The sequence below is a fragment of the Chanodichthys erythropterus genome, chromosome 13, assembly GCF_024489055.1.
Source record: "Chanodichthys erythropterus isolate Z2021 chromosome 13, ASM2448905v1, whole genome shotgun sequence".
Taxonomy (NCBI): domain Eukaryota; kingdom Metazoa; phylum Chordata; class Actinopteri; order Cypriniformes; family Xenocyprididae; genus Chanodichthys; species Chanodichthys erythropterus.
In genome coordinates, this window is record NC_090233.1 from 10,648,460 (window position 1) to 10,675,805 (window position 27,346).

Genomic DNA, 27,346 nt, shown 5'->3' on the forward strand with positions numbered 1-27,346 from the left:
CATAAAACTTTAATAATTAGCAGTTAATGTATGTGCTTAGTTACCATTAATACACTCAGTTGGTTAGCTCACTTATGCAACAGACTAATGAGCAACATAGTCCATAAATTCATCTGCAACCATTAAACTAACTGCTTGCCCATTAACTCTACAAATGCAATAAATGATGTGCGTATGATAAAGACTCTTGAGAGGATAATGTCTGTAAGTATAGTCTGGTTAATGCAACTGAGTTTACCTGAACCGTCTTGCTATTGTGATGCACAGGGTCGAATTTACCTCATATTGTAACATAGGCAAAATAATTTGTTTTGTTTTTTTGACCATTGATTGTCAGACATGCATGTTTTGTCCATCATTAAAATGGCTGGAAATATAGTTTCTGCCCTATATTTTAAATTTTGTTAATTTAGATTTATCTAATCATTTATAAATGTATTTATAAAATATATATTATTTCTCTTTATTGTAATTGATGCACTTGCCTAGCATAAATTCTGGCCCTGGTGATGCATAAACCACAATGCGGTTATTTACATATTCACATTATCTCCATTTGTCAACAGTGGATTGTACCCATTTTCTAAGTGGGACAGTTGTCCTTGTGAACGTGTGGGCATCATGCCCAAGAGGCGAATGTGGGTTTAAACCCCCATAGTGGGTTAAATGTGCATGCTCAAAAGCCTCAACATAAGATTATGTAACAAACATCTTTCAAAATAAATATTAGAAGAATACAGAACACACCCTACAGCTATTATGCCTTTTATATTTGCATAATATCTATAGCCTTTTGAAGTAAGAATATGCTGAAAGAGCTGACGTTACGAGCAGACTGTAAATGCACTAGCATATGATCTGGTGACCCTGTTTGAAAATGATAAATGGCTTGTCATTTTTAGGTTAATTGCATCTAAATTATGCTTTGTTAATATTAATGTCAGTAAGAATATTTGCCTCTTAGGGAAGGAAATGAGAATTTTGTAATTATGAACACCTTATGTACACAGTAGATGAGTTTTTGCTTTTCTGTCATAATAAATGATTTTTATGTTGATTTTACAGCTGACGTTTTGTTTCAGTTGTTCAACATGTTGACTTTTGACTGAAAAAATGGTGAATTAAAACCAACCCAAGTTGGGTTGAAAATAGACAAACCCAGCAATGGGTTGTTTTAGCCCAGCAGTTGGGTTAAATATTTGCCCAAGCTGCTAGGTAGTTTTATTTAACTCAACTATTGTTTAAAAATTACTGTATTGCTTGCTTAAAATGATCCAAAATGCTGGAAATGATTGTGTATTAATATGTTTAATAAATGAACATTTATTAATAAGTTTGATGAATATTAATTAAACAATAAAAATTTATTAAATAGTTTATTAATAAATGTTCACTCTTTTGATTATTATTGTTGTAATTATGTGTCTGATTTTAATTCAATTTAATTTTGGGTTCATTTTAAGCCAGCCATAAAGTAATTTTTAAACAATAGTTGGGTTAAATAAAACTGCCATTGGGCAAACATTAAACCCAACCGCAGGGTTAAAACAACCCAATTGCTGGGTTTGTACATTTTCAACCCAACATTTTTTTGTGGAGTATCAATGAAGGATGGGGTGGGCCACCTTTCAAGCATCCAACATACCCCAACAACCACCTATCAATGCCCTAGCAACCACATAGCAACACCTTAACAACTGCATAGCAATACCCTGACAACCACACGCAATGTTTCCAAGCAAACATTTTTGCAAATAAAATTCTGGTTGGTGCAGAAATTACACACTTCACCTTTAAAAAGGCTATTACAGTGTTTCCATTAATAAAGGTTGGTGTGGCTGACAGAGATGTACTGTTAGTTTATGAGATGGAGGCCATGTTGTGTTCTCCACAGGAAGCACTGCTCCTTTGAGACGAGTCCATCTGTGGTGTTCTTCACACAGGTAAGCATATTCCCAAAACACATGAATGATTTAATGTATGCATTTCATGAGCTGTGGTATGTCATATAAAAGCCCTTAGGGGAAAACTTATGCAATGTAGGTTTTGCTGCTCTCTAACTCTCCCAGTTCTTCATTCACATAATATAATATTGATTATACTAGAGTGAAGGTGAGGTCACTGGCTGCTCATCTTTTTTTCTTGTCTCTTTGTCCCCTACCATATGTTTCCTTGTCAAGTTATCAAGATGCTGCTAAACTTAAAATACATTTAATTTCACCTTATTCCCAAACATGTATGCTTTCTTTCTTCTGTGGAGCACAAAAGAAGATTTACTGGAATGATGTATTGGTAAATTACATATTTTGGGTGAACTGAAGAACATTCTTATAGGTTGTACAGTGGTTGTACTTCAAACCTGCTTTTATCAACACCCTGGTGCTGCTCACTTTTTCTTTTTCTTTTTTTCCAATGAAATGTTTTAGTTTGATAATGTTTATTATTTAAACATTACATTTTGTTATTTAAAAATACATTTTTATTTTTTTTATTTTAAGGGGATTTTATGGTACTAAATTATATTTATGGAATTGTTATGATCCATTTATTACCTGTTATCCACTTTTTGAGCATAGACCTGAAAATGAAATTTCCAACTTAAACTGTTGTAAATCTTGAATGCTTTGGAACAAAGTTTGGTCTCTTTTTAAAGAAGACACCTGGCAGATTATTGATGAAGTGAAAAAAAAGGTAAAAATAAATAAATAAATAAATAAATAAAAGAGAAAGGAAAAAGTTATAGGAATTTAAGTGTATTATTATGAAAAATGCACAAAAATACTATGTTAAATTTTATATGAAATATTTTCCAAAGCATGTTTTACTGAAAAGCTGAGAAAATCAAATGTAAATAAATCTAATCAATTTGTGTTCCAAATTTGAGGTTGATATCTCAAATAATGAGCTTTCAGTAAGATTTTGTTTGGTCGCAGTACCAAACGTTTCCACTAGATGAAATTCGTCTCCCATTCATTTCTAATTCAGTCATTTTTGACCACGAATAATACTTTTCAGGACCATTTAACCTTTTCGAAGCATGTCCATGATTTGTGTGTGTGTGTGTGTGTGTGTGTGTGTGTGTGTGTGTGTGTGTGTGTGTGTGTGTGTGTGTGTGTGTGTGTGTGTGTGTGTGTGTGTGTGTGTGTGTGTTCACATACACATTTTGTAACATTCCGATTAAGTAAAAAATCCTAAAAAAGAAAAGAAAAGAAAAGAAAAGAAAAAAGAAAGACCAGCACCAGAGATTTAAAAGCATAAAAGAGATTTGGTGGAGTGGTGATTCAGTGGGTATTGTCACCTCACAGCAAGAAGGTCCCAGGTTTGGGGTACATTGTTCCAAAGTACATAGTGTATAAGTGCATAGTGTGTAATTTGGGACACTACATTGCTCATTGTTAATTCATGTTAGTTAATGCATTAAATAATGTTAACAAATGAGGCCTTACTGTAAATTGTTTTACCCAAAGATTAAAGAGCAAATCGCAGGGACAGTCCCCTGGGCTAACTTGTGGGGTTAAGTATCCTCCTGGAGGGAATAATGGTTACTTATAGGCTATGGGTTTTTCATATGAAGACTAATGCAAGATAATGATGACATAATGACTGCTGAACACATAGACTTGTTCTTTATCCAAAAAATCAACTGACCTATTGTTGTAGCATATATCATCATTATTGAAATGCAGTCAAAAGTAGGGCAGTTAATCAATGCTTTAGGGGAAAGAGCTGCCACTCACTTTATGATTCAATAAATATGATGATTCTATTTAACACAATTAACACATTTACCTTATTTGACATTAAAAAGTCATCTTGGGGGAAAATGATGGGTCATTTTTTTTTTATTTATTTATTTATTTTTTCTCAGTTCAGTTGAAAAACTTGGGTTGTTTTTAATTTTAATTAATTAATTTGCAACTACATGTCAATTAAAAGATTAGTTCACTTCAGAATTAAAATTTTCTGATAATTTACTCACCCCCATCCAAAATGTTTATGTCTTTCTTTCTTCGATCCCAGCTGAGGAATAAGGGTTTTGTCTAATGAAACGATTGAAAAAAAAAAAAAAATTATATAGTTTTTAACCACAAATGCTCGTCTTGCACTGTTCTGCGATGCGCCACGCATTGCATAATCACTTGGGAAAGGTCACGTGTGACATAGATGGAAGTACCAAGCAAGTGTTTACAAAGTGAGCATGCAAAGATGTTGGACGATTTTAAAGTTGGAGGAGAAAATGAGATGGAGTTTTTCATCCTACTGCCTACATCATGCATGACTTTTCCAACATGATTACATAACGCGTGGTGCATCACAGAGCAGTGCAAGATGAGCATTTGTGGGTAAAAAGTATATAATTTTTTATTTTTTTTAGAAAATGACCGAACTTTTATTTAGATAAGACCCTTATTCCTCGTCTGGGATCATGTAGAGCCCTTTGAAGCCGCACTGAAACTGACATTTAGACCTTCAACCCGTACCCCAGTGAAGGCCACTATATGGAGAAAAATCCTGGAATGTTTTCCTGAAAAAACATATTTTTTTCGACTGAAGAAAGAAAGACATAAACATCTTGGATGACATGGGGGTGAGTAAATTATCAGGAAATTTTAATTCTGAAGTGAACTAATCCTACAGTCGACTGATAGAGTTTGGGTTAGTAATAAGTTGACATATAATTGTAAAGTTACTTATAGTCAGTAGAATGTCTGTTTGGGGAGCATCAAAATAAAGTGCAGATATTAAGCAGACAGTCTACTAATACTCTAACGACTGCTAGTTGACGTGTAGTAGCAAATCTGCATAGTTAGAAAGTTTAAAGTGGACTATCGAAATTAGAGACAACATTCCCAGAGTCGCTCTTTTTATATAATGAATACATTTCTGTTATTTTATCAAGATAGCTTATTTTATTAACAGAAACTTTATGGATTCAAATTGAATGCACTGTATGGAACATGAAAAATGTTAGGAAATGTAAACTTTAAAATGCATTGCATTAATAATTCATTTTTATGCTGAAAACCCAAATTCATTCTTCTGCATATTTAAACTTGATGCATTCTGATTAGTTATGAAACACATGAAAACCATGACCGTTTGGCATCCTTGACATCAAACCTGACGCAACACACAAAAGTAAGAATATGCACAAGACAGAATGATATTTAAAATATTTATAGGCCTGGTTTCACAGGCAGGGTTTAGATTAAGCCAGGATTAGGTCTTAGTTCAATTAGGGCATTCAAGTGGCTTTTATGCTTTAGAAAAAAAACATGAGTGCTGGAGTGCATCTAGTGACAAGTCAATATCTTAAAATATGTCAGTGCAAGTTGCTTTCAGTTAAGACAGCTCAAACATGCATTTTAGTCTGGGACTAGGCTTACGCCTTATCTGTGAAACCAGGCAATAATGACTGTATATATAATGACTTAAATTATTTTCTGTTCCTCAAGCAAAGCTCATAAGGCTTCAAAAGATATGAGCCTTTTCTCTCACAACATGTCTTTGTTTCACAGATGTGAAACAGTATGAGGGTGAGTAAATGATCAGAATTGTCATTTTTGGTTGAACAATTACAGTAAAGAGTTTGCTGTGCACTCCAGGCTGCAAATGTGCCAACTCTATAGGCCATTCTACAGAATCTCAGCCCTGCATTCTTACTTTAATGTCTGCTCATTCTGAAGCAGTATTAGCAGTCTGTCCACATCGACACACTTCGCCTCTTGGTGGAGGACAGATTGGATTTCTCCGCCTTACACGCACGCACGCACACATTTTTATTCATCTATATAACTGTCTGGCAGTGTGTCTTTTTACAGTCTTTATTTGTTATTTTATCTCTCAGTTTTTCCATTCACCTTTTGTGTCTTTTTTTCCAGGAGGGGTGGATGGATAGAAAGGTGGATAGAAGGAGAGCTGCCACAAGAGAGAGATAAAGCTATCTTTCCCGCTCCATAATTAACCGGGTTTCGGTAACAAGCCTTTGGGCTTTGCCGTTGCCATGGTGACCTCCTGTCCACAAGTTTTTCATCTGAGCTTCTGACAGTGTGTGTACTTGGACTCTCTCCATCTCAGCCTATCACTCCTATTTGATTTGTACATATTCCCTCTCCCTCCTTTCTATTTCTCCATATTCCCAGTTCTCTCCATATCTCTCTCTCTCACACACACACACAAACACACTTGAAGCCCCTCAGAGCACTTACTGCCTCCAGACACATCAGTTTTGAGAGTTGGGTCTGAGATCAGGCAGCTTTACTAACATCACTTCATATTACCAGCAGGTCAGCATAAATAATATCACACACACACAGAGACACACAGACGCCCACTGTTTGCCACCCTCCACGCAGGCCTTTTCAGCACAACATGTACAGCACTGCAATTACCAGTGCTCAGACTGCAGCAAAATCAACAATACGATGTTAGGTGTGTTCTTTCCCAGTAGGCAAGGGACATATCCTTAAAAAATGGATGTGAAAATAATCAACAGTACAAAATGTGAGTCTGAATAATGCATACCTTGTTACCAGGGAACATTCTCAGACTTTGGCAAATGTTCTGGTAAGGTTCTCTGAAAGTTACAAGCAAGTGTCCTTTCAGTAACATAGAGTCGTTCAAAGTTTTTGGTCTTTAATAATGTTCTCAAAATGTTAGCACAAAAACATCGTTTTTATACATCGTTCATTTAAGGTTTCTGTGCTGAAACAATTTAGGAAATCTAACATTTTTAAATGTTACTACTTGTTTCAAAATGTTCAAAAGTAATGTTCTCATAATGTTTGCAAAATCATAAAATGGAATGTTCCCTTAAAGGTGCCCTAGAATTAAAAATTGAATTTACCTCGGCATAGTTGAATAACAAGAGTTCAGTACATGGAAATGACATACAGTGAGTCTCGAACGACATTTTTTCCTCCTTCTTGTATAAATCTCATTTGTTTAAACAACCTCCGAAGAACAGACGAATCTCAACATAACACCGACTGTTACGTAACAGTCGGGATCATTAATATGTACGCCCCCAATATTTGCATATGCCAGCCCATGTTCAAGCATTAGACAAGGGCAGCCAGTATTAACGTCTGGATCTGTGCACAGCTGAATCATCAGACTAGGTAAGCAAGCAAGAACAATAGTGAAAAATGGCAGATGGAGCAATAATAACTGACATGATCCATGATAACATGATAATTTTAGTGATATTTGTAAATTGTCTTTCTAAATGTTTCGTTAGCATGTTGCTAATGTACTGTTAAATGTGGTTAAAGTTACCATCATTTCTTACTGTATTCATGGAGACAAGACTGTCATTATTTTCATTTTTTAAACACTTGCTGTCTGTATAATTCATAAACACATCTTCATTCTTTATACATCTCTCCAACAGTGTGTAATGTTAGCTTTAGCCATGGAGAACAGCCTCAAACTCATTCAGAATCAAATGTAAACATCCAAATAAACACCATACATATGCGATTAGACATGCTGCATGATGAACACTTTGTAAAGATCCATTTTGAGGGTTATATTAGCTGTGTAAACTTTGTTTATGCTGTTTAAGGCAAGCGCAAGCTCTGGGGGAGGGCGAGCACGAGATTTAAAGGGGTCGCGCAGCCTAAATCAACGCATATTTAATGATGCCCCAAAATAGGCAGTTAAAAAAATGAATAAAAAAAAAATCTATGGGGTATTTTGAGCTGACACATTCGGGAGACACCTTAGACTTATTATATCTTTCAAAAAAAGACACTCTATGGCACATTTAAAGGGTTAGTTCAGCCAAAAATGAAAATTCTGTCATTAATTGCTCACCATCATGTTGTTCCAAACCCGTAAGACTTTCGTTCATTTTCAGAACACAAATGAAGATCTTTTTAATGAAATCTGAGAGCTTTCTGTATCTCCATTGACAGCCTACGCAACTTCCACTTTCAAACCCCAGAAAAGACACATAGTAAAGACATCATTAAAATAATGCATGTGACTCCTGTGGTTTAACCTCAATTTTATGAAGTGGCGAGTGCATTGTTTGCACAAAAAAAAACATAATTTACCACTTTACCACAAAATATTAATCTCCAACGCACATTCACAAGAGCACCAAAACTTGTGTGTTGTGTTGACACGAAATCAGATGTTGTTGTGTGAACATACATTGGAGATTAATATTAAATAAAGTGGTAAATTATTTTTTTGTGCAAACAAAGCACTCGTCGCTTCATTAAAACTGAGGTTAAACCACTAGAGTCACATGGATTACTTTAATGATGTCTTTGTGAATGATTTATCCATGTACATGTTTGATTTTTCTTCTTTTTTTTTTTTTTTCTTTTTTTTTAGATTAGTTAGTTTTGACCTCATAATTGTTCATCAAAATGTCATAACTTGATGTTGTTTCAAACCTGTAAGACTTTTGTTCATCTCCGGAACACAAATAAAGATCTTTTTGATGAAATCTGAGAGATTTTTGTCCCTCCACTGACACCCTATGCACCTACTTTTTTTGCTTCATTGAGGTTAATCCACTGGAGTCACATGGAGTACTTTAATGATGTCTTTACAACCTTTCTGGGGCTTGAAAGTAGTTGTGTAGCTGTCAATGGAGGGACAGAAAGCTCTCAGATTTCATTAAAAATATCTTCATTTGTGTTCTGAAGATGACCGAAAGTCTTAGAGGTTTGAAACGATATGAGGGTGAGTAATTAATGACAGAATTTTCATTTTTGGGTGAACTAACCCTTTAACTATGCATTATCAAGAAAAAAATAACCTTTTTAAAACAATCAAAAAACCTGGATGTTTTGAAGATTCACAAATAACATTGCCATAACTTTCTTTTAACATATATATATATATATTTTTTTTTTTGGCTGAGTAAATCACCCATTTGAGAAATAAATAAAACAAAAACAAACATGTCCAGAAACAAAACAAAAAACAAACATGTCCAGTTGTGAGAAGGTAATGGTGAAATACAGGTGAAAAGTCAGATAAGATGAGACAGTGCCTCCAAATTCCTTTGACTGATTAAACAGTAAAAGTCATAATGATTGCCAATTATATTTGCAATTGGTTCACAAATTTGCAAGAATGGAACAATATGGTAGAAAGAGAAAAATCACAGAATCAATAGCTCCTTGGTCACATCCATACACTGTGATACATTCATGAACAAAACTATGCTGTGTGGGAGCAGAAATTTAACTAATAGCCTAATAACTATTAGGATTTTTAGGCTGATGTTGTAGGTACACAGTCAATAACAAATTTTGGTCAGTTACTCACCACTTTTGATACTTTTATTGTGCTTTTTTTTTTTTTTTTTTTGGAGCATGACAACCCCAGTCCCCATTCATTTTCATTAAACTCAAAAGAGCAGCCAGTATATTCTTTAAAAAAAAAAAATGCCCTTTGGGTTCGATGGAAAGTTAAACAAGTTTGGGATGAAAAATAAACATGTTTAGGTAACTGTCATTTTAATTCATTGCCATTCTGAAGTGTTACACAGATACTTTTATAAACATAATTTAAAGAATGATTTAGTAGATGGTTGGTACATCATTTTACAGGTTTACGGTAAAATCTTGATTTGTTTGTCTGCATGATCTGTTATATCCTTCCCATCTACAATAGCCTGCAGTCCCAGACTCATTCACTTACTCTAATGTCTTTAATACTTATCCCAGTCTATGTGATCTAATTACAGTCTGGGTTCCCTATATTAACGTCATTTACGGCAGACGCAATGGGTGAGGGTGGGGGAGAGGAGCAGAAGCACAGAGAGGAGCAGGAGAGGGAAAGGAGGGGTGGCAATTAAATTGACTTGCAAAAAGTGAAACCATTACAATGGCTGATGTGGAAATCTTATAAGTGTGGTGTAATTTCTCAAGAGTGGGCATAAAAAAATTCACCATTTAGATTATAGTAAAGGAAAAACACAAATAAGAACTACAGTGCATTCTGAAAGTATTAACTCTATATAACTCTATACTCCATACACTATAATGATGAAGTGAAAACCAGACTTGTGATAACTTTATCATATTGACACAAGTATTCAGACCCTTAACTCAGTACTTAGTTGAAGCACCTTTGACAGCAATTACAGCCTCAAGTCTTTTTTGGGTTTGATGTGACATGATTTGCTCCTGGTTTGGGGGATTTTTTTGTCATTCATCTCCACAGATCCTCTCAAGTTCTGTCAGGTTGGATGGGCACCGTTGGCGGACAGACATTTTCAGGTACATATCGAAATGTTTGATTGGGTTCGAGTCCAGGCTTTGACTGGCAACGGATATTCACTATAGTATATTCACATAGTTCCCTATGCAACTCTTGAATTGTCTTGGCTGTGTGCTTAGGGTCAGTGTCCTGCTGGAAGGTGAACCTATCTCTTACGTAAAAGAAGTTCATTTTACCAAGTATACTTAAGTAATGTTCAAGTATATTTTTAAGTATACTTTATGTAGTAAGTATACTAGTATCAGTGTACTAGTAGTAAACTTGTAAGTGTACTATTTTAATACCTCTTGGGACTTAATTGGCCCAATTGAAGTATAAGTTTAACAGTAGTAAACTTTAAGTACACAACTAGTTCACAGCTATGTTTCTCATATGTACTCCATCTGCACTACAAGTGAACTTATAAGTATACTAGTAGTTTAATATTTTAATACTAGTACATTTTTAGTATATGAATCGTTCATGAATCCTTTTTGATCAACACTTAAATGTGGGTAAGTTTCCTTTATAAAAACAGTTTTAACAAAAAGCAGAGGAAATTGAATTTTTGCCAAAGACTTTGTCCGGATGGGATTCAGAACGTTGATAAAACACAGGTGGATTTGATTGAGTCCATAAACACCCCCAAAGCTTCATAGTCCTCATTCAGTAAATTTTGGCAATTTTGATTTATGATGATTGCTTTATTTTACATTTGCTTGAGTAATGTTCTATCACTTGTTTCATCTTCTTCTTCTCTTGCATTTTGATGCAGAGATTCTGTCCTCTTTCAAAAGATGCGTAACAGCGCCCCCTACCATATAGCCTGAAAATTCAGTCAATAGCGATGAAAGAATGAAGAAGATTTGAAGTAAATTCCTACATAGTGTCCTATGTACACTACCAGTGGACTAGCCTACACAAAAATTCAGATACTCAGAATTAGGAATATATCTGTTTTCTTTATAAATCAATATTTTCAAACAAGGTACTTTAATACTATACTTTTATAAATACACTTTATGTAGGCTATATCTCAATCAAAAGACTGAGTCCAAGTAGGCCTATAGGCCAAATATAGCCTATTTTCTTTCAATATAAGTCAAGTATACTTAAGTGCAATTTTTCTCAGAAGTACATAAAGTATATTTCTGAGAAGTATATAAAAAGTAGACTGAAAGAATTCTTTCTTATTTTTGTTTAAAAGAAGTTTACTAATAGCACACTAATAAACTTCTTTTTCGTAAGGGTACGGCCTAGTCTGATGTCCTGAGTGCTCTAGTCTAGAGCAATTTTTCATTATAAAGATATATCTGTACTGAATTTAGCTGCATTCAGTTTTCTCTAACCTGACAAGTCTTCCAGTACCTGCCTCTGAAAAACACCCCTACAGTATGATGCTCCACCACCATATTTCACTTTTGCAATGGTACTGCACAGGTGATGAGCAGTGCCTTGTTTCCTCCAGACATGATGCTTGGATTCAGCAATCCTGTTTACCCCAGTCTGAGAGCCCTTTAGGCTCATCTTTTGCAAATTTCAAGTGTGCTTGCATGTGTCTTGCACTGAGGATAGGCTTGAGTCTGGCCATAAAGCAGAGTGGAGTATTGCAGTAAGTAGGTTGTCCTACAGCAAGTTTATCCCATATCCACACATGATCTCTGGGGCTCAACCCAAAATCTAGTGGAGGGCCTTCCCACAAAAGTATAAACTGTTATAGAGTAAAAGCAAACGGAGTATAAAACCAACTCCCTGTTAATGCCCATGCTTTTGAAATGAAACTCTCAAAAATCACATATGGGTATAGTGTCCAGGAGTCCACTTACTGTTGGTCATGTAATTGAGGCAGATATTACTATGGCTGGATATTAATCCAACAGGTTTTTGAGTGTTTGGTTTATTTCAGGAGTTGGGGATCCATAGAAGAAACCTTTACCTCTCCTTTGTTGGTGGTGGTGGTGGCATGTTTTCCTCACTGTGTGATGTTTTTCTATTTTTGATTTAGTGTTTTGTGATTGAGTGACAGTTTTTTAACAAGGCCTAAAATACAGCCTTGCATAATTGGTTATAATTGTATCCACCATCAGATTTTTCATTTCCAGGGTGCAACAGGACAGCCAAGCCCTCACAAAGAGACAAGCTTCTAGGTCACAGGCCCTGGACCTGAGAAAAGGCCACGAACTGACTTTCGACCAAGAAAAAGCCATCAACTACCATGCCTACTGACCTGAATGAGCATAAAGTGAAAGCTGAGCTGCCATCTAATAATGACCAGTCCCTTCCTGGACCTTCCCAAATCTGCACTGCCCAATTCCCAGCCAGCACTAGGATGCCACGCCCCCACTCTCCTTTTAGTTACAGCACTTTATTCCCATTACTTCATTGAGTACAATAATGACAAACTGATTATGGCTTAATGGCAGCAAGCTTCTATTAATGAGGACAAGTCTGGGTAGACACGAGTTTTCAGAGCTTTATTGATGTGTGCTGTCTTTACCAATACAGAAATGTAATACATGATATATTTCCCTATATCAAGAGTGGAACTGCCATAGATGATACTGGTAATATATTATTTAGATATCCTCTGGATATATTAAGATATAAGTTTATAACATGTAGGGCCTATAAATATCCATAGAAAAATATGTAGATGTAAACATGTTGCTGTGTATAAAGCTCATGAAGATGACAAATACTGAGAACAGACTTTATTATAAACACGCAGGAGATACACGGGAGAGAAAGTAACAAATTAGTAATAAAATGAGACTGGACAAGAAACTGAAAGAACACAGGACTTAAACATGGGGGGAGGCAGGAGGAGTCAGATAATGAACCAGAGGCCAGCCAGGATGATGCCCCATGGGGGAGTTGAAGGAGGGAGAAGCCATGGTGGAGAACCCGACACTATGGGGACGATGGATGGAGATGGAGCTGATGAGAACGGAGCCCAACATGTAGGTGAAGAGCTGATGGACCAGAGCAATGAGACTCTGAGACTCCCCCCCATTGGTGGAACCAGGGTACCAGAGGGCTGAGGTGGAGCCGGGGTGATAGAGGGCCATGGTGGAGCTGAAGGTAGGGCGGAGCTGTAGGGGTGGAGAGATGGACCACAGCGGACGGCTCGCAAGTCCTTGGCGCAGGCAAGGTGAAGTCTGACCGAGGTGGAGCAGGAGGATCAAGGGAGTCCAGTGGAGATGTAAGGCAATGGTCCTAACTGGAGAACCGAGGGAGGGAGGAGCCAAGGTGAAGGAGTCTAGATGCCAGGTCATGTGGAGTGATGGGATTAGCAGCTGAAGACGGAGCTCCTCCTGGCATCCCTTCATCCAGAAGGAGCTGGATGCTGTAAGGCCAGAGGTTGATCCACACCACAGAGGGGCGGTAGGAAAAGAAACCAAGGGGCTGATAGGAGACAGCAGTGACTGGGCAAAGGAACTGGCTGGAATTGGAAGAGGAGGTGGGAGAGGGAGGCTGTGGAGGGAGGGGGTGGAATCATAGGGAACACAGGCAACATGGGGATGGGCAAAACCAGTGGAGAAACTCAGGGCTGGGCGGAACAAGTGGATAAATAGGAGACTCAGGGCTGGGTGGGACCAATGGGGGTTGGAGAATCAGAGAAACATCCTCTTCAAACCCAAAAAACACAGAGTCCAGTGGCAGCTCACCCTCTGTGGCGGGAGAGTGGGTGGGGCTCCTATCCATTTCCTCAAACTCCACAAGGACTCCCACAATAACAGACAATGTTGCCAGCTCAAACACGTTATGAAACATCTTGTGAGGTACAGGCTCTGAGACAATGGCTTGCTCAGCCGTATACTCCAGCATTCGCTCCATGCAGCGGGATGGTGGCAGGCTGTTCTCAGGTTGCCGGCTGTAAATTAAACCCCTCCGTGCTGGAGCATCCAGCTCAAATACTCCAACAACAGCCTTTGTTCTGGGTGGAAGAGGAGGTTCACGGCTGGTAAGTCCATTTCTTTGCACTCATGCAATGTACAGCAATGACGTATATATGAGTGAACGAGACGGAGGGAAATTAGCGAGGGAAGGGCATAAAAAAAGGACTTAAATGCAGCATATGTTTTCACTGTTAGGGGGCGCTATTACACATCTTCTGAAAGAGTACAGAATCTCTGGATCAAAACACAGGCGAAGAAGAAGCAGAAACAAGCGACAGAAGCATTGCTTATGTAAGCTAACATGATCATCAAACATTAAACAGCATATAATTAAAACTGCTTAAAGTTACCAAATGAAATGTTGACCCAGGACAAGGTTCAGGGCTGTAAAGCTTTGGGGTTTTTGATCGAAGTGATCTACTCCATCTTTGTTTTGATCATCGTTCTGAATCCGATCCAGACAAAAGTCTTTGACAAAAACATGATTTTCTCATCTTTTTGTTCAAAATGTTCATTTTTTATGTATAAAGCAGAGATTCTGTTCTTTCTTTTGATGTATTGCATGTTGAGATATTCATACAATAAAATATTATGGTGGCCAAGAAATTTTTGTAAAAAGAAAAAAAAAAAAAAAAAATGCGGGCGCTGACTACCAACTGCTGCAGTTTTGCAAGTGGAATTTTTGCCCAATCTCGCCTGAAACAAGACAGCTGCTCAAATGTAAGTGGTCGTCATTGTCTGATTCTCCTTTTCATGATGGGCCATACATTTTCAACAAGAGACAGATCTGGACTGCAGGCAGGCAGTCAAGCATATCAGTTCTACAGTGTACAGTGTCTAGAAACCACTCTGTTTTAGCACGTGTAGAAAGAGGCCTGGCATTGTCTTGCTTCCCAGGAAAGATATCATCTTGATGCCAGTATATGTTTCTGTACAATCCCAATATATGTCAATGGTACTTTCCCACATTTGCCAACTCACCAGCTAATTGGACTGTTTCAAAACAGTTTACCTTGGATATTCTGTAATCTTTTCATTTTTATTTTGCCTCTGTCCCAACTTTTTTGGAGCGTGTTTCAAAATGTCAAAATGAGTGTTCAAAATGTCGTTATATTTACAAAATACAATTAATTTGGCCAGTGAGAACACTGAAATGTTTTCTTCGTACTTTTGCCAGTTAAATAAAGGTTCAAGAGAATTAACAAATTTCTTGATTTTACTGCGTTTTACAAAATGTCCTTGACTTTTCTGGAACTGTACATCATTCCGTTTTTTTTTTTTTAAGTATTAAGGTACTGTGGCCTTTAGCAATCAACCAGAACACAGTAACCACACAGCAATATGCTAAAAAAAAATCAGAACACCTTAGCAACAGCATGTTATCATCCTAGCAAACACCCTTGCTGTGTGGCAGTGAGCGACCAGTCACATTTTCTTCAGAAAATGTAAAAATCTATTTTATTTATGCTTTTTTATTGCTGTGCTCACTACTGTACACAAATACTAAAAGCACTGTGTCCTACTCTTCCTCTCTCCTGGGGTCTGGTTTGCTTCCCGACAGGCACATTGAATGAAGAGTGCAATGAAGAGGGCTTAGACTGAGCTTAGACAGGTGACTCCCGTGGGGCTCTCAGAGCTGTTAGGATGGGACACAGACAGAGCACCATAATCAGGGTTCAACATCACACAAGGCTAATGTGGCCATACATGGCCACTCTGTAATGGATGCTGTCAGAAACCAACATCTCCCTGATAACATGTGCAGAAAACACGTGCCTGTTGTGTGCGTATGTGGCTGTCCCGTCGGAAATGAAATGCTTGTGTGGTCTTGTTTTTAGCTTCTGGTGGAATAGATAACGTAATCACTCAGATATGGGGATTTTTGTATTAGCATCATTGTCATGCAATCAAACCAAGTTTAAAGTGTTGATGATCTCCTTTTTTAAGCTTATAACAATACCTGATCTTCTGAGACAAAACAATCCTACACTTAAAAAAATGTTTTACCTCACAACAACAACAAAAACAGGTTTTTTTATGAAAACTTCTAATTAAATTGTGTTCAACCAACTAACTACACTGAGTTAGAGGAACTTAATTCGTAGCAGAAACACAAATTTTGATTGATTATTTTAAAATATTAAGTTGATCCAACTAAATTGAGTTGAGGCCCTGGAACCAGTTATTCTTATCTTTTTAAGATAGCAAATGCTAAATGTAACATTAAATATGTAAATTTAATGAACAAATCACATATTACTTTGTCAGTGGCATTAACAGATTTGTTGCTCACAGACACAATATGTATTTAGTTTTTGTGTTGTGTACACTCCACGCAGCTCTTAGGTCTCCGGCTAACCAGCTAACAGCAGTATGTGTTCGCTCGCAATTGTCTAGAAATGTGTCAAATGCTTGTCGTTGTCATTACTTGGAGTTACAATAAAGAATAGAGCAATACGTTGGTACAACTGCAGTGCATTATCAACTGGCTAACACATATACCATGACTGTTTGGGTGTTTACCACAGAGCTGTGGGCTAGGTTCGCTAACATAAACACAAAACAACTTATTTCCTCTCTGAGTCTTTATTTTTAGAACAGAGCAAAGCACCATCATTATCATAATATAATGTAAGTGATGCAAGCACTGTATACTGTAATCCGTGTTAGCCAGCAGAAGTCATCTGACCAATCACCGCAGATTAGCATCACGCAAAAGAGGGGTTTGGAAAAATGAATCGTTGAGCGAATCATTTGGGAGTCGTAGAGCAAATAAGGTAAAAATAAACGCATATCATAAGACAATGAAAGTGTTTTTGACCTTGCATGCTTTTAAATCTGTTGTTGGGGACTCCCACAACAAAAATAGGAACCTTTCAAATGCCATAATAGGGGCTACACAAACAACTTATAATCTTTAGCACAATGGTAACCACAAAAACTTCAACCTAACTGAAACTCTTATAAATGTCAAACATTACAGCATTAAACACTAATTGGTATTTGCCTTTGCTATAAAACCCATAAAATAATATTTATTTTCAACATTTACTCTCATGCTGGGAACTAGAAACTCATCCAAATAACATCTGCAACTTAAAAGGTTTAATCAAATCAATAAATTAGAATTTTTAACTTGCAATCATACATTTATTTAAGTTGTAGTACTAGGTCCCCTGAATTTGTTTTTAGAGTGTACGATCTTTGTCTCAATTTCCTACAGCATGCATATTTATTCATTCGTCTTCATTTGCTGAGCTAATGTAAATACTGCGTCTAATGTGCATTTGTTGGATTTCTGTTGTCTAAATTATTGCTGGGATTTCTGCTTGCGTTTGTGGAGCAGGGCCCCGGGGCCGGCTGGGGACAATGAGCACAAGGGCTGGCAGCACATCAGCAGAACAGTGCCAGCAGCCGCTGTCTCTCACGGGGGCAGTTGGGTAGGTTTGTAAAGAGCACAACTAGAATTGCAAGGCACACTTATTTTAAAGCTTTTTTTATTATTATTATTTCTAAAGCCTAAGCATATATATATATATATATATATATATATATATATATATATATATATATAATCAAAGAAGTCAAATTTAATCACAGTAAGCCATCACTGTTGGATGTCGTCTAGCAATATATGTGGTGAGGATATGCCTAGATGTTGAAAGTGTTATGCTTCTGACAACGTAAGCTGATCATATATGCATAAACGGACTTAAAAGAGCTGATATGCTATCTGGTGTAGATGCTTGGTGCTGAGTAAAATCTATTGGAGAAATGTATGACTTATATCTCATTAATTTCACTGACAGGTTATAAAACCTGCTGTCTGTGCAAAGGTCATCACCTCAGTGCTTAGGTGTTCTGTGTAGTTGCTAGAAGGTTTTTTATTGGCTCTGTCCTTCAGTGTTTGTTTGTTTTTTAGAACCAGTTATTGCCCTGGTGTTTTCCCTTTTAAACGATCCATTGTCAATTTTCTCATTTGTTGTAACAACAAACTTTCAGTTTCATGCTAATCCTACAAAATACACGGACCACAAATGAGGTACAACGTCCTGCGAAATCCATAATATAAGTCAGAATATAAAGTATTTTATATTCTTAAGAATGTAGAATATTATTAAGACGAAAGTATATGTCCCTTGTCATCAGAACAATCTGCTGATTACTGAGCACATGGTCTGCGTCAGTGTTAATTTTGACAGCAAATTATGATATAGTTAGTCATAGTTTTAGTCGACAAAATATCATAAGATTTAGTAATAGGTTTAGCTAATTTGTAATTTCTAAACCCATTATATACTCCTGTTAATAACCCATTATATACTCCTATATTAGCCAGTTAATATGAATTTGAAAGTTTGAACATGCAGACACAGATTTAACTGTTGTGACATATAACATGTCTTTATTTGTCTTAAAATTAAATTAAACCAAACATAATCTTCTTTTCAATTAATGATATATGCATTCTTTATAACAACGTGCATACATCATTCTTTATTCTTTCAAGCAGATGTTTATTTATAGAAATTAAATACAATTAATCCTTATTAAAGCTATTAAAAAGCAGTGAGTGATTTTCTGTCTTTTGTTGTTTGATTCATATTAAAGGCACAGACAACATTAGGTTTATTAGGCTGCTGTCACTTTAAGACCAAAATGTGCGGAATACACTGATACACATCTGTTATTCTCCCAACTGTTTATGTTCTCTTAAGACATAAGCAACAGTTTTTGCATGAATACGCTCCAAATGACATTCTGACATAATGTTGTGTATTTGTCCATTCAGACACTACTTGTGCGCTGTTAAGAGGTAGTTTTTTTTGTACTATGCATCTGCATGCTTCTGGTGTGTATACACAGAAAACTCTACTGAATAGAGCTCTCGTTTGTGTTGTCAGACTTTTTCAGATCTATCCATATGTTTAGTCTTCTCTTTCTCCCAGAAGTTTACATTTACAAACATTTAATGAGACATGCAGCAAGTATATGCCAATGTCACGGGTGTTTTGGTTTTGTGTTCATGTTTTGTGTTTCATGTCTTTTATTTTGTAGTCTGTTTCATGTTGCTTGTTTGTGTCATGTTTCCCTTGCTCCTCATGTTCTCCCTTAGTCTATGTGTCATGTTCTCATTGGTTGGTCATAGTCATGTGGTTTTCAGTTCTGTTCGGTTATTGGTTCTCTTGTTCCTTGTGTCACTTCCCCATTGGTTGTCTTAGTAATGTGTTCCATCAGTTCTTGTATTTATAGCCATTGTCTTCCCCATGTTCCTTTGTCATGTATTATCAAAGTAACCTGCTGTCGGTGAGTGTTCAAGCCAAGTCTGTTCAAGCCAAGTCTGTTCAAGCCAAGTCTGTTCAAGCCAAGTCTGTTCAAGCCAAGTCTGTTCAAGCCAAGTCTGTTCAAGCCATAGACTGTAAAAAAAGATGGACGACGCGATGCCACTTCCTTCCATTGTATTGAACTGAAGCCAAAATGGGCTGATGAATGGGCGCTGACACGTTACGCAATACGTCAAAAAAAAAAAAAGTTTGGAGCCTGGTCATGCGCAGAAGGAATCGTCAGTTGAGCCGGAGGCGGAGTCGCGATATCAAACTTCCGCCCAGACGACTGTGTCATCATTCATGTATTTTAAATAGACTATAAAAATTATACACAATTTAAAAGTATACCTATAAAATAATAGGCTATTCTGTTTCTAGAGCAATAATATTTTTGAAACAGCAAATTCAGTAGATAAAATCAATATAATATGCCACTAGAAACAACTCTAAATCGTCAGAAACGGTCCTGCCATTTTAAATCAAGTTCAACTAACGTTACAGGAGATCGATTGCTGTAATTAGAGTAAGCTATCATTAGTTTTGTCCTGCTAATTATTATTTTATACCCATAAAAATAATAAGTAACTGCCAGATAACGATCACCTGCTTTTTCCCGACATGGTTAACATTAGGCGTGTTATCTTAACTAATAACATTTATTAATTAGCTTATAACGCCCACATTTGATGTTACAGAAAAAAAGTTCAGTGATCCGTCAGATCCTGTAGGTCAGTTAGTACAGTTTACTGCTGAACAATTCATTTTGTTGGTGTTAAATAACAAAGAAATCGAAAATTAACAGTTAGTTAATACATCTTCAATCTCCCCTCGAAGCTCCGACAGTCCTCAGACAAGCTGTCAATCAACTTTGAATCATGACGACACGCCCCGTTTTTATAGCATCAAATTGCTAGCTAAAATCTAAATCATGACAAAAACGAACAATTGAATATATATCAGTGTGATAACAACTACCTTAAATGACCAAAACCATCTTTCAGAAAGTTTTATTTGAAGCAGAATTTATTTTTAAGTTTTCACTGAAGTCTCATTCGACTGCATTGAGAGGGCGGGGTTTATGACCTGTACTGCATCCAGCCTCCAGGGGGCGATCAAAGAGCCCGTGGCTTCACTTTTCAGAACGTATGAGACACACCCGGTTCAAGCCAAGTCTGTTCAAGCCAAGTCAAAGTCAAGTCAAAGTCAAGTCTGTTTTTGTTCACGTTTGTACTTGGGAATTATTCTTATGAAACTGCATTTGTGTTCTACCACACTCGCCTCCAGTGGATTCCCTACGTTACAGAATACATGACCTTTTACAATGAACCCAGCAGTTCGTCTTTTGAATCTTCCGCTGAATCTCTTCTTTTGGGTGGCTCATCATTTACTTTAGGAGTTGCGGAGGAAGAGCCCCACAATCCCACAGTATCCACCACAACTGACTGTCTCCATGCTCCCACGTTCATGTCTGGGATTGTTTATGCCACGCAAGTGCCTGCTCCTGCCATGTCTGCTATGCCTGCCATTCCAGTGTCTCGTCTCAAGCCAGCTGCTTCGCTACCAAGCCCGCCGGCCGCCTCACACTCAAGGCCAGTCTCTCGCCCCGAGATGGCCGCCACGTCAGCGTCATGCCACGCCAGAGTCTCGTCAGGCCACGCAAGAGTCATTCAAAACTGGTTTTTATTTAGTTATAATCTCGTTTTCATCTGTGAAAAAAAATGTAGTTGACAAAAATAATGGTGAAAATTATCCGTCAACAAAATTAACACTGGCCCGCGTGCAGCCCAATGCACTACGCAGCTGTTAAAAAAGTATGTCCTATATAGTAAGAATATGGGTAATATAAATGAAATTTGGATGTACTACATTCACTATGTTGTTTCTGTCACGTGATTTACCAGTTTCAGTTGAGTCACTTTACTGTCATTCATAAATCCTTTCCTGTGGCCTCATGGGATAGTAGTGTCCATCGAATGTGCGTTTCAGAATCTCAGCGGAAGTGGTAGGTCATCCGGGTACTTTTCACCTATACTGTTTTTCGAATACTATGCATTTGATTTTGGACATACTACTCTTTTGGCGTACTGTTTTTCGCATACTATTGTAGGGAAGTATTCGATTTTGGATGCAGCACCAGTGTTTGTGTCCATGCAGCGTTGTGTGTGGATAATAGAATATTATGCAAGTCATTTGAGAGCTTGAGAAGAATGGTCCACTATACAGTGCACATGCGCTGTATGCTGGTATCCATGCTCACCGTCAAAAGAGTATACACTTTCAACTTTAGACATTCTACTGAATATAATAACTTTGCAAGTACATGTCAACTTTTTCTACCTCTCTTTTCTACAAGCTTAATTTTCCACTTATTTACCCTTACTAATTGAGGGCTATTCCAACATTTTCTGGCTGAGTGATGTAGATAGTAAAACTTGAAATCACCTACATTGTGAGAACCAGCCAACGGTCCTCACTACTTGATAGAAACATCAAATAATAACTTCATAAAAAATGTAAAAAGTATGGGAATAGAAAATATCATTAGCTTAGTATATAACAACAGACAATGTAAAGACCCTACCATGTTAGAAAAACAACTGTGTGTGTTTATGTAACTATAAAACACTACAGCTTGCTAAATGTTACTTTTTTTTTTGTGCTACGGCACACAAATGCTTTTTTTTTTTTTTAGTTTAACCAAGGTTAAATCTTTTCAAACTTTTATAAAGTTTGATTTACAAAAAAAAAAAAAAAAAAAATAGAGTTGATAAAGGTGAAGTCCATTCACAGTATTATACAAGCAAAACTACATTGATGAGTTACTGTCAGGCTGACTTAGCCTTGACTTTAATATTAAATAAAGACAGGAAAGATAAAACAGCTTGCGTAAAATTCTTTCAATTACTCTGGATTTAGACACATTTATCTATTGAAGTATGACTCCATTACCACAAATGCATAATGAGATTTTTATAACAATGTGGAAAGTATTATCTGTCCATTTGCAAGCAGCCACGAGTACTCAAACCTCAATTATACACCTCCTCAATGCCCCCTCCTGTTTTCTATCTATTGCTCGCACCTTCCTTTTTTTATGTGCATATTTTTTAAGGGTTCTCATGAGGATTGCTGAGAGTAGATGTGCAAAGAAGCTGGTGTTAATTATTGGGGGACTAATCAAGCACACATAACACACATACATAGACGAAGAGTCAGCAGGAAATGAGGCATGGTGTGTTTCAGGGTCAAACTTCTTCTTGGAGAATAAAACACTTCCATTGTATCGCTGTTACTAAGCTGAACAAAACAAATAGACTGGAGTGTGCAAAGGCTCTATCAAAAACAATCGGATAATTATACAAACCTTAAAGCATTTACATCTAAATCAGTAAATCACAACATGATGAGTTTATTTTTACATAAGCTTTTGACATGATTCTATACAGGATTCTTTGTCCGGTAGTATCAAAATGTAAACACTTTTTATTTCTTATTTTCATTTTTCATAAGGTTTAACAATAAAACAGCCTCTTCCTCACACCAGAATTGCTGCTGCTTGGTAAACAGGATTGTGACTTCATACTTCTGTTTTGTTTATATATTTTGTGACATTTTCAAGTTACACTGTCAGACAAGTGGAAATTGAATAAGCTAGGAAAACACAAGCAAATGTGTTTATATGCAGAGCCACGCGTGACCTTTACACGATTGATTCGCATGATTCGTTTGTAAAGGGCTTGAGACTGTGTGGTCTTATGGCGTCATCAGATAATAACCTGTTGTACATCGCACCAATCCCCTATACCTCTCCTTGTAGGTGGTGATCCCACAAGGAGATGGCCCTACATTGTTTATTTGGGCTGAGTGCGACTGGGCATCATAGGTCACAGCCCGGCCATCAGGTCTGGCTTCAGGAGAAGCCCCTGGTTTCCCTACACTGGACAGGGTCTCACTCTGATTCCTGGGTCTAATCATAGAGGACAAAATTGGACCACTCTTTGTCTGGCCTCTCACCTAGGACCAATTTGCCTAGGGAGACCCTACCATGATCTAATGCTCCAGACAACAAATCTCCCAGGGTCATTGAGGCACTCCAACCCATCCACCACGTTAAGGTGGTGATCCAAAGAGGATCTAAAATTGATCTTTCAGATTTTCTGGTTGATTAATATGTGGAACTATGTCATGTGTTGGGTTATTTTCCTAAAATGGTGGTCTGTATTAAGTAGGGGTTGCACAACTGCTGATTTAGTTAGTTACCTGTCAAAACAATACTCAAGTACACATGGTTTAGGTTACATTTATATATATATATATATATATATATATATATATATATATATATATATATATATATATATTTTATATTATATTATATTATATTATATTATATTATATTATATTATATATATATATATATATATATATATATATATATATATATATATATATATATATATAAAAATAATAATTAAAGCTGCAAGCAGCGATGAGAGGGCCCTCGCACCCGGGCTCACCGCCACCTGTTGGCCTTAGGAAAACAGTGAACAGTGGGCGACATGCATGTAAGCGAGTGAATACAGGAGAATTATGCCAAGGTCATTTCGAAATGCCACACTTCCTGCTGTCAACAGATGGCGCTTTGACCGTAACTGAATATTGCCATATTGATGTCTTCAGGCCAGGACTTTTATCGAACATGTGAAGTTTGGAGCAGACTGGACATTGTATGCCTGAGTTACAACAACTTCCTGTTTCTTTAGTGGCGTTAATCGCATAAATTAGCACTCAGCCAAGTGTTGCATGATTTAACATGTTTCTAGCATGTTTCATACTTCGTGGCATAATGAAATGTGAATCTGGCAGTGAATTACAGTGTAAAGCATGCCATTTCCTGTTGCCAGCAGGTGGCGCTATGGATAACTGAATATTGTCATATAGATGTCTTTAGGCCAGGACTCTTATCACACATGTGAAGTTTGGAGCAGATCAGACATAGTATGCCTCAGCTACAACAGCTTTATCGTTCATGGCGAAACATCAGATTTTGTCAGGCCGCCACGGACACGCCCTTCAGCGAAAACTCAAGATCTTTGATATTTATCATTGCTAAGGTCTTAAGATGATAACATTTGATGTTGATCTGGTTTAATCTCTATGAGGAGTTAATCACAGAGTAAAACATGTCATTTCCTGTTGACTACAGGTGGTGCTATGACTGTAACTGAATATTGTTATGAAGATGTCCTCAGGTCAGGACTCTCATAAAACATGTGAAGTTTGGGGCAGATCGGACATTGTTTGTCTGAGTTACAACAACTTCCTTTTTCATGGCGAAACATCAGACTTTGTCAGGCCGCCACAGACACGCCCTTTGGTGAAAACTCTAGATCTTCGCAATTTAACGTTACAAAGGCCTTTAGATTAGACTGACCAAAAATAACATTGATCTGATTTAATCTCTATGAGGAGTTAATCACAGTGTAAAACATGTCATTTCCTGTTGCCCCCAGGTGGCGCTATGACTGTAACTGAATATTGTCATGAAGATGTCTTCAGGTCAGGACTCTGATAAAACATGTGAAGTTTGGGGCAGATCAGACATTGTATGCCCGAGTTACAACAACTTCCCGTTTCATGGCGAAACATCGAATTTTGCCAGGCCGCCACGGACACGCCCGGGCTCCACCGGACACCATCCGCCATATGGCTTCTCCGGGCTCCCTCGTATTTCCGGTTTTGCCTTGGTCAGTCGTCCACCTGCCTGCACCTACGGTCCGTCTGGCTCCTTCTTCCCTGAATACATATGTCTAAATTAATTAAATAATACATTGGTACATAAGGACTCTCTGAAGCACTGTCCCTTTTGGTCCAACTTAAAATAAAGTGGCCTTAACTACTATGTACTTACATCAAAAATAAGTACAATGTACTTATTGTTACATATCCTCAGTTTACCGTTTTCCCTTGTGACCTAGTTTCCCCGTCCTGTTCATCTGTTTCACCTGTGTCCAATTATCCCATCACCTTGTTAAGTTCCCTTTGTTTGCTACATCCCTGTGTTCATCCTCATTCCTTGTCCGTTCTTGTTTATGTAAATTGTGTATCCTGTGATTAAACTCTACTCCTTACCCTTTTCCATCATCATCATTCTGGAGACGAAGGAGATTTAGAGAACGCTGGAGAATGGTCCTCAGGAAGCTCCGGGAGTACAGGAAATTCATTAAAAACAGGGACATCAGGGGAATGGGAAATCACCTCTCTGAAAAAAATCAATTAAATCAGCCATAAAAATGTCTTTCAATTCCTCAGAATATTTACCAGTGTCAGTCATTTCAACCATCGTGGTGGTGCTGTGGGCAGAGCTTTCCTCCCAGCCCTCGAGCTTCTTCCCTCCTGCTCCACCTACGTCCTCGGTCCCACCGGCTCAGCCTCCGCCGTCCGGATATTCGCCTCCTCCTCGGACGCTCGTCACCATGGCTCCTCCTCAGTCTCCAGGACCATCGGCTGCACGTGGGCTCGTCGGCTCTTCAATTACATCTGTTTAGTTGGTCGTCCCCAGGATGTCGTCTGCCCCCAAGTTGACTCCGCCATGGCTCCTCCCACCTGTGACTCTACCCTGGGGCCTCGTCCTGGCTTACGTTTATGTAAATTGTGTATCCTGTGATTAAACTCTACTCCTTACCCTTTTCCATCGTCATCGTGCCTTTGATCTACACATACTGTAACACTTATTGGGTTCATATTGAATTGCAAAACACTTTTGCTGCTATTGAGGTGGGATACGTGCAAGGTTAGGGAAAGCTTTGTTGGTATGGGTAGGTTTAAGGGTGGGTTAAGGTGTAAGGGATGGGTCAGTGTAATTATAAATCTAATTACAGAAATTAATTAAAGATGTAATTACATGCAGGTGTTTTTAAAATATAAGTACAATGTAAAAATATCTATGTACACAATAAGTACATTGTATCAAATGATTAATTTAAATGTAAGTACATAGTAGTTAAGGCCACTTAATATAAAGTGGGACCTCCCTTTTTGTTTGGCCCTTCTCATGGCAGTCTCTCGAATTATGCAGTGTATTTATCCTACCATGAGTGATGATTTTTTTCCTGGCCATCTAAGTCTGTAAGTGTATGTGGAGCTCTGAGTCTTGTAAGCAAGTAAAGATGTTAACGCTGGGCCTGTTTATACTTGCAAATGAGTAGCGAGTGTGGAGGGGAGAGTAAAGGCCATGACAGTCGCAAACTGATGCTTCTCAAGCTGCGCCTCACTCAGTCTTGCTTTGTCATTGACATCCTCTTTGCATAGATACTCAATCAACAGATCTAAGAACCAACCCACCAATCAATGAAGTTCAATTTTACTTTTGTAAACTGATGCTCAATCAACAGATCTATCTAAGAACCCACCCACCAATCAATGAAGGTCCATTGTCCTTTTGTAACCGGTTTATGCTTTGGCAATACCATTATCGTTCAGATGCTATATCGTTCAACTGATAAGTTGATGTATATGTTTATAAATCCCTCCATTTATCAATCCACCCATCCATCTATTCTCTATATTGCTTATCCAGCTTTTTGTTGGAGTCTTTAGACCTTAGTCAGGGTGGACGCCATATTGAATTTTAAGTGGATGTAAACAAGGTTGTGAGGAATAAACTTATATTGTCTTTATAATGGCATGTTCCTTGATCACATCATTTTCAAAACTGCTTTATGAAGTTTTTGTCTACTGAAAGTGTTTTGGAAAGGTGTTTTTGTCAACTGAACAATTGGCATGTTGTTAAACAACAGTACAATCCATTGAAGACACTGTACTTCCTTCACAGCCTTGTTTTGATTCTTGTCATTTAAAGGGGTCATGAATTGAGATACATAAGATGTCATC